At 39.6% G+C, this 9,120-nt stretch overlaps 1 pseudogene; it reads right to left on the bottom strand.

Annotated features, from left to right (window-relative positions):
• Positions 1-1,460: 1,460 nt before the first annotated feature.
• LOC147573393 (ragulator complex protein LAMTOR5 pseudogene) lies at positions 1,461-1,738 on the bottom strand (annotated as a pseudogene).
• Positions 1,739-9,120: the final 7,382 nt, after the last annotated feature.

The raw sequence follows: 9,120 nt of genomic DNA, 5'->3' as shown, positions 1-9,120 counted from the left end.
CCTCATTTATATATCTAAATGACTGTCAGGATGCACATGTAGGAAAGCACATAGTCATAAAAGGGACCTTCTGTACAGGGTGCCTGGTGGCTCAGTCAGTTAAGCATCCGACTCTGCCTCAGGTCATGATCTCGCAGTTCATGAGTTTGAGCCCTGTGTGGGGCTCTGTGCAACAGCTCAGAGCCTGAAGCCTGCTTTGGATTCTGAGTCTCTGTCTCTCTCTGTCACTTCCTTGCTTGTACTCTGTCTCTCTCTTTCTCTCAAAAATAAATACACATTATGGGGCGCCTGGGTGGCTCAGTCGGTTAAGTGCTGGACTTTGGCTCAGGTCATGATCTCGTGGTTCACGAGTTCGAGCCCCGCGTCGGGCTCTGTGCAGACAGCTCAGAGCCTGGAGCCTGCTTCCGATTCTGCGTCTCCCTCTGTCTCTGACCCTCCCCCCATTCATGCTCTGTCTCTCTCTGTCTCAAAAATAAATAAACGTTAAAAAATTAAAAAAAAAATAAATAAATACACATTAAAAATATTAAATTAACAAGTACTTAAAAATTTTATCAGAGCTAATTTCTGATATGGTAAATATCAGTAGATATAGCCCAGACATAAACTAAAACTCTTTGGGGTCCTCAATACCTTTAAGAGTATTATGTGGCCCAAGGAGCAAATTGCTTGAGAACTTGGTGTTATTAGGTAATATTTAAGTTTCTTTTCGGCTCTAAAATTGAAGGGTTCTCTGCTCATAAAGCAATTTAGATCATACATAACTTTTGGAGGGCAGGAGCAGGGGCTCCAGATCACTAGGCAGTCTTTGGGGCAGCTCAGAGAAGAAGGGTCGTCTTGGAACTGGATTCTGGGCCTAGGTTACACATTGTTTGACTGATCTTGGGCACCTGGATTTTCTCTGCTCTTAACTGCTCGATGGACTTGTGGAAGCTCCTTTCCTGTCTTGGACTCACACACAACTCCCAGTTACGATTCATTTCTCCCACACTCATTATTTCACTCCTTGTCCTCTTTTATGCTTAAGTGATATGTAAATTTTTACCTTGACCCTTGACTAGAACCTGCTTCCGACTTTCTTTCTTTCTTTTTCTTTCTTTCTTTCTTTCTTTCTTTCTTTCTTTCTTTCTTTCTTTCTTTCTTTCTTTCTTTCTTTCTTTCTTTCTTTCTTTCTTTCTTCTTTCTTTCTTGTCCTCCAACCAGATTTATTGAACATAACAAAATTCTATATACAAGGTGACCTGGATCTGCTGCCTCAAAACATGATCCTTTCTTTCTTACTTATATTTTGATAAGTCAGTCCGCTGAGTGTGAAAAAGCAGCTTACTCTAAAATTCATAGAAAAGTGCCCAATGCACACTAAACAAATGGGGCCTAACCACTGGAAGTTTAATAGTTCTGCAAGATAATTAACATAGGATCAAGCCCCTAAGACAGGCTGCTGGAGAACTGAAATGATGTCAAGAGACCATTTTGTGCTCTGCTACTGTGATGCCATCATGTTTCTGGATCACAATGTTCCCATTATCTGATTCTAGACACACCACAGGAATTTAGTGGGGACTGTGGTTAACTTAGCTGCTTGCTGGGCTAGAACAGATGTTACCCCAGCATGCTCATCTGACAGGGATCCGCGGCAGCCCAGATTAAGACCTTGTGAATCTGTGCACAGGACTCCAACAATGGATGAATTATTCACTGTGTCCTCCAAGTGTTGTTCCAAGGTCGTCTCCATCCCGCCTGCTGCCTGCCTCACCCCTACCCTGCTTCCAACATTATATACTTAGTTGTCCATAAACCAAGGTCTTACAATATCCAAACACTTACTGGATTAGGTAATATTACCTAAGATGTTAGCCCCAAATATCTTATTTCATATTGCCCAGGGCATGTGCAGGATTACAACAGATTTCATGGTTTAAATTCTTTCTCATTGATTACCTCTGGGGAAAGGAACAGGGTGGCAAAAAATAAAACTTTGTTTCAAATGAAGCAATCTGAAAATAATCTGAAATGTAATTATTTCTAAAAAAATTCCTTGTTTGGCTGGCATCATTCCATACCAGGGAGGATCATCTTACAGGGTGGTTACAGAAGCGCAAAGTACATCACACATTACTGGGCAGTAAAGAATGGTTTTGTTTTTTATCCCCTTCAGTTAACTGAGTCATAATTTGATGGAGTGAACTAAGAATATTCACTGGCCTCTATTACTTTATGAAAATGATATTTTTTAAAAATCCAGATGCACTAGAAACTTAGATACACTATATATTGTATGAAGTATACGTACTGGAAATGCTTCATACTTTCTATTCATCTGCTAGTATTTGATGTAATTGGTGATTTCTTTGTGCTCTGCTTTTGTTGTTTTCTCAGTATGTTCCCATGTTGATGCATGTGGAGGAAAGAGGCAAGTGAAGGTGTTACTCCCAACCACGGCACTTATTTGCTGTGAGATCTTTGGCTTGTTTTGCCCTGGGTCTCCATGACTCACATCTGTCACACAAGGGGAAAACTTGCCTTTGAGGGACAACTGGGAGGAAAACACAAGATCCAGACAACAAAGTCTTTTGGAAAGTTAAAGTACTATTCAAAACCTAAGTAGTAGTAGTAACTATTTCTCATGCTTAATTCTCAAAATACTATGGAGGGAAACTGGAACCTAGACATTGGTTCCACTTGCAAGATTAGAACAAGATGGATGAAGAATGTTCCCTGAGTTCCAAAGCAACTCAGTGGTGAGCCTGCTATATCTGCCTTTGTCCAGCCCAAGGAAATATCCTCAAAGCTGGAGGTCAATGGTCAGATGTCTTCAAAGTGGGAACAGCAGCATCTATTTCCAGATCCCCAGCTTTGCGTGAAAGGAGGGCTGCTTGCTCACACAGGTCCTCCTTCTCAAAGCTGCTTTCATAATCTGTCCTCCTCTTGCTTTACAAAAGGAATGCATACTCTTAACCTGCCCTGAACTGCCCCTGGGAGTAAAAACCTCTGGGGCACCAAACAAAGGGACACTTTGAAATACAGATTTCTGAAAAGGCTCCTTTAATAATTAATCAAAGGGGGAAGAAAAACTGCCTACTTTTTGTCTTCCATTGTTTGTACATTTTTTTATTGGGAGGAATTGGCCTCCGTTGGGATATTTTGAATTCAGATATTGTGTAGTGGGATAATGGAGTGGAAATGACTTCACCTCTTCCATCTCTAGTTTATTATTGAAAAAACTTTGCTCCTAGCAACAACCTCCTGAAATCAAAGCAAACATCAAATCCTCCAAGTACCTTCCCAGCCCCCCTCCCTGCATATTTAAGATAAACCATTCCATTCTGTACATTTTATTCAGTACTCACCCCAGGATGTCTTTTGTGGAAAGAAAAGCTATCTTCAAAGGGGTACAAGTAAATAACGCTGATTCCTTTCAAGGAAACTTCATCTGGGACTATCAAATTATTCAAGATACACCGGATAAATTCGCCAGCAAAACTGTCATGTGATTTCTTTCAGATTTTCTGTGCATTAATCAATATGGTAGTTAATAAGGTAGTTTTATCAAAACATATCATGAAATATTTACTCCAATAGCAGTCAGTCCTCATCTGATTTAACTTATAAAATGTTTAATGAGGGGCGCATGGGTGGCTCAGTGGGCTAAGCGTCCGACTTCAGCTCAGGTCATGATCTCACAGTTTGTGGTTTCGAGCCTCTATTTGGGCTCTGTGCTGACAGCTCAGAGCCTGGAGTCTGCTTCAGATTCTGTGTCTCCCTTTCTCTCTCTCCTCCCCTGCTCATGCTCTGTTTCTCTCAGAAAATAAAAATATACATTAAAAAAAATGTTTTAATGTTTAATGATGCAAATCCTGGACTAATTAGTGCAATATGCCTTTCTCTTTCATTGGAAAAGTTCAATCATGATGTCAAACAGGAGCACCGGGGTGGCTCATTCGGTTAAGCGTCCGACTTCAGCTCAGATCACGATCTCATGGTTCGTGGGTTCAAACCCCGCATTGGGCTCTGTGCTGACGGCTCAGAGCCTGGAGCCTGCTTCGGATTCTGTGTCTCCCTCTCTCTCTGCCTCTGCCCCATTCACACTCTGTGTCTCTCTGTCAAAAATAAATAAACATTAAAAAAAAAAACATGATGTGAAAAGTAATAAAGTTAATTCTGTTTTTTATGCATCATTTTATTTTCAAAAGCTGAATACCTGATTTTTATATATGCACATGCACACATCCAAGAAATAAAAAAAAATCCTCATATTCCTTGCTTTGTAAATAACTCACAATATTAGTTGCATAACATATTGGAACATATATGGCAAATAGCATAATTATCTTGTTTTTAAAAATTAGTCTGAACATGAATAAATTAATTATGTAAGAGCTGCATTATTTGATTCTTGCCTGCTTTTGGTAATGTATCATACAAGATATGTTCCATAACTTATTGCTCAGTAATTGTTCTAATATCCCTCAAAATGCCCATTAACATATTGATTTGAATTTTATTTTATTTTATTTGAAATACTTATTGATTTTTTTTAATTTTTTTTAAATTTTTTTTTTTAACGTTTATTTATTTTTGAGACAGAGAGAGACAGAGCATGAACGGGGGAGGGTCAGAGAGAGAGGGAGACACAGAATCGGAAACAGGCTCCAGGCTCTGAGCTGTCAGCACAGAGCCCGACGCGGGGCTCGAACTCACGGACCGCGAGATCGTGACCTGAGCCGAAGTCAGACGCTTAACCGACTGAGCCACCCAGGCGCCCCTACTTACTTATTGATTTTTGAGAGAGGGAGAGAAAGCATGAGCAGGGGAGGAACAGAGAGAGAATCCCAAGCAGGTTCTATGCTGTCATCGCAGAATCCAACATGGGGCTTGATCCCACCAACTGTGAGATCATGACCTAATCTGAAATCAGGAGTTGGACACTTAACTAACTGAGCCACCCAGGTGTCCCAATGACTTGAATTTTAAAAGTCAGACAGAAATTAGCTCTCATTTACTTTATTGGTTTGAAAATGAGGATCAGAGGGATGCCTGGCTGGCTCAGTCAGAAGAGCATGTGACTCTTCATCTGGGGTTGTGAGTTTGAGCCCCACATTAGCCATAAAGATTACTAAAAACTAAATAAATAAACTTAAAAAAAAAAAGAAAATGAGGATCAGAGTTGCCAATTAGGTTATATGGTGAGTGTTTTTCATAAGTGTAAAAAGACATATCTCCAAGACTTTTCACAAAAGTGTGTTTAAAATGCGGGGTAAGGGTGGAGCTTAAGTGGCTCAATTGGTTAAGCATCTGATCTGACTTCAGCTCAGGTCATGATCTCCCTGTCTGTGAGTTTAAGCCTTGCATTGGGCTCTGTGCTAACAGCTCAGAGCCTGGAGCCTGCTTCAGATTCTGTGTCTCCCTCTCTCTCTGCCCCTCCCCTGCGTATTTTCTGTCTCTCTCTCTCTCTCTCAAAAATAAATAAACATTAAAAAAATTTTTTAATATTTTTTTAATGTGGGATGGGAAAATTGTTTTTATTTAAAAAATATTGAATTGGCTATGGTGTATTAGAATTAATATTTTGGTTTTCCCAATATTTTCTGAGTATATTAGAATAAGGTCCCTCTTACATGAAAGAGTAACAAGCATAACTTATTATAATTACATAATTCTCAATATTAATAATTATGTAATCTGATAATTAGTAATTCTTGAAATTGTTTGAGTATACTACTTTCCAGAAATTAAGAAAGTGGATGACTCTGGGGTGTCTGGGTGGCTCAGTTGGTTAAGAGTCTGACTTTGGCTCAGGCCATGATCTCACCATTCATGAGTTTAAGCCCCATATCAGTGCAGAGGCTGCTTGGAATTCTCTCTCTCTTCCTCTCTGTTTGCCTCTTCCCTACTCACATGTACTCTCTTTCTCTCAAAATAAATAAATAAACTTAAAAAAAAGAAAAGAAAGAAAGTGATGACTCTAATAATTAGGCAAGAAGTTATTTTCCATGTTTCCAATCATTTATTTTCATTAAAATTGAAGGAAGAACTTGTATTGAAATGACCGATCTAGGCAATGATCATTATTGGCTGCTAAACCATTAGATGCAAAGCTGATGGAGACCTTCATCATGAGTGGATATGGCTAATAACATTGAACCCACTGATACAGCCTATCACAAAAAGAGACATTCAGACTTTAGGTAACTCCCGTGAAATAAAAAGTACACATACACCAGCTATGAAGGACTCTTGTCAAAGTATCACATCTGAATCTAATCAAGTCTTGAGATCAAAATATCAATTTTGAGGAAATATGGAGGCCAGGAGATGTAATCAGCAAAATCAAGAACATGGAAAACATATCTACAGGACAAATGACCCCATTTTTAAACAAATCAATTGAAAGGGAAAAGAAAAATAAGGAGAAAGAATCTATTGATTAAAAAAAAAAAAGACTTAAGAGAAGTATCAGCCAAATGAAATTTGTGGGCATTCGTGGAATCTTGAGTTGAAAAACCAACACTGAAATCCAAAACAAAACAAAACAAAATAAAAACATATATGGAACAATCCAGGGAAATTTGAACAATGGCTGGATAGTGGATGATTTACATTTTTTAGGTGTACTGGTTTGTTTTAAAATGTCCTTATTTTGGGGGCACCTGGGTGGCTCAGTCGGTTAAAGCATCTGACTTCAGCTCAGGTCATGATCTCACGGTTTGTGAGTTCAAGCCCTGCATCAGGCTCTGTGCTGACAGCTCAGAGCCTGGAGCCTGCTTCATATTCTGTGTCTCCTTCTCTCTTTGCCCCTGCCCTGCTCACATTCTGTCTCTCAAAAAGTGAAGAAATGTTAAAAATATATTTTTTTAAAGTGTCCTTATTTTTAAAGAGATATTTATGGAGATATTTGCAGATGATACTTTGGATTTTCTTCAATAATCCAGCAGTGTGAAGGGGTGGGAGTGGAGGATAGATAGCAGGAAAAGATAGAAATGAAGGAAGACTGGCCATGGGTTAATAAGATTGTCAAAGCTGGATGGTGGTCACATGGAGATTCATTTTATTATTTTTCTACATTTGTATAGACCTGAACTTTTCAATGATAAAAATTAAAAGGTAAATAAAAACAAATCTAAAAAAATAAACTCATTGAAGGAGTACCTAATCTAGCTGTCAGCTGATAAATCGCTAAAACTAATTTTTTGATGATTTATCACTGTGATTTTTGGCATATACCTTGAAAGGACTGAATGACTGACGTTGCTATAACAAAACTCTCCATTCCCATCTACCTATTTATGTGAACAGTGCTTAAATATATAGAAACAAAGACAAACAATAAAGGCTTATGCTGAACTTTTTCATATTAGCAAGTTGTAATATTTATTCATGAATTCATGAGCAAACAGGAAAAAAAAGAAAAGCCCCATCCATTCTCTTAAGAGGTCTGTGTTTTCAACAATTTTTTTCTTTCTTTTAACAATTTATTTTCTTTTTTTGTGTTTAATAATTGTTCATATTACTTATCAAGGTTTGTAATGTTTATGTTGTTTTGATCAATTGTATACTAATACCAACTATAACAACCCAATCCAGAAGAAATTTTTAATATTTGGAGACTTTGGTATCGGGGGAAAAACCTTTATTTATTTATTATTTTTAAAGATTTTATTTTTAAGTTGTTACAGCAAATACTTGGCACACAGGAAGAGACAAGCGATACGCACGCAAAGACTCAGAAAAAACTTTCTTTCACACCAGTGCCGGCCCAGCAGAGTCCTCTCCAAAGGCTGAGCCCCCCAGCCCTGGAGCTAGCCTACTTTTATGCCTGACCAGCTTTCAGGTACTTGGAAATTTTCCATTGGCTGCACAGGTGGGCGAGATTGCAGGGGCTCAAGGAAAAAAAGACAGGGGTGGTGGTGCTGGTACTTATCAGTTGTGCTATGTGGGCAGTCAGCTGATCAAGAGGCAAGCAAAATTATAGAAGCCAAAAGCATGCAAGGGAAGTATCCGGCTTGGGCATCTGGCTGGCCCTTTTTTATCTGCTTTTGTCTGCTTTCCTTTTCATTCTCCCCTCTTGATTCTCAAGCTGCTGTAGCAACCTTAGAGAAAATCCGTTTGTGGGAGCCAGGGAACTCATTGCTGCCATGGGAGGAGGGGCGAAGACTGTTCTGGCTTTTTCCTGCTGGGCAGGGACGTTGAAGGGAGGAATGTGACAGCTGGGTTCTTCTGACATCCAAAAGAGTCAGCCACGGCTAGAATGGCCCAACTGAAGCATCATCTGGAGTTTTATAGCTTCTAGGCAACAGGAAACAAATCTGGTTAGCATATTAATACAAGGACCAAACAGGAGGGCTATGAAAAACATTAGGAGAGGACCAGCAAAAGGGAGGAGCCAAGATGCCCAATTTTATATGTTGTTCCAAGAGTTCCCTGAGTCTGCTAATTTCTGCCTCCGTTTGTTAATTTGTTCCCTAACCCAGTGGTGTAAGGTGGTTACGGTAGAGGCAAGGGCCCACATCTGTTGCCTTAGGGGTAGATTGCCTATGTTATTTAGATCCCCCCTTACGCCCTTGATAATGGGGAGAGGGCACCCATAAAGGATTTTATAAGAGGAGAACTCCATCTGCTTCTTTAACTTCCCATTTGTAGCTGCAGTCTGTAGGTCTGAAGGTCTGGAAGGTCCCTAATCTCTCCCTGCCTAATGTTAATCCTTTTCCTATTTATTCTTTGCCCTGGAATAGGGCCTGTAACAGCTGTTAGGGAGCAGAGATGATGACCATTCTGGCTTCTTCAAGTTGATAAGGGATGGTGTGGGGGTACAGCAGTTAGAGTCTACCCAAGAGTCAGTTGAGTTGCCCACAGAATGGTTTTACAGGAAGGCTGGCAGGCATGAGGTGGCAAAAACATTAGCAGACACAAAGAGAAAAACACAAAGTAAAGATGATACTGACCAACAAGAGGGCATCTTAAGATAATGTCACACAATCCAGGAGAGACCCTGATTTTGTCTGAATGTCACCTATCAGTTCTAAGACTCTGTGAGAATTACCGGTTACATTGAAACGATATATGTCAGGGGAACTCTCATAACACAGGTGATGGAGAAGCAGAGCATTAAGTAATCCATGG

This window comes from Puma concolor, chromosome E2 (genome assembly GCF_028749965.1).
Source record: "Puma concolor isolate L17-30 chromosome E2, mPumCon1.1.hap2, whole genome shotgun sequence".
In the NCBI taxonomy this organism is placed as follows: domain Eukaryota; kingdom Metazoa; phylum Chordata; class Mammalia; order Carnivora; family Felidae; genus Puma; species Puma concolor.
The sequence above is the reverse complement of the archived record's forward strand: the minus strand, read 5'-3'. Positions and strand labels throughout refer to the sequence as shown.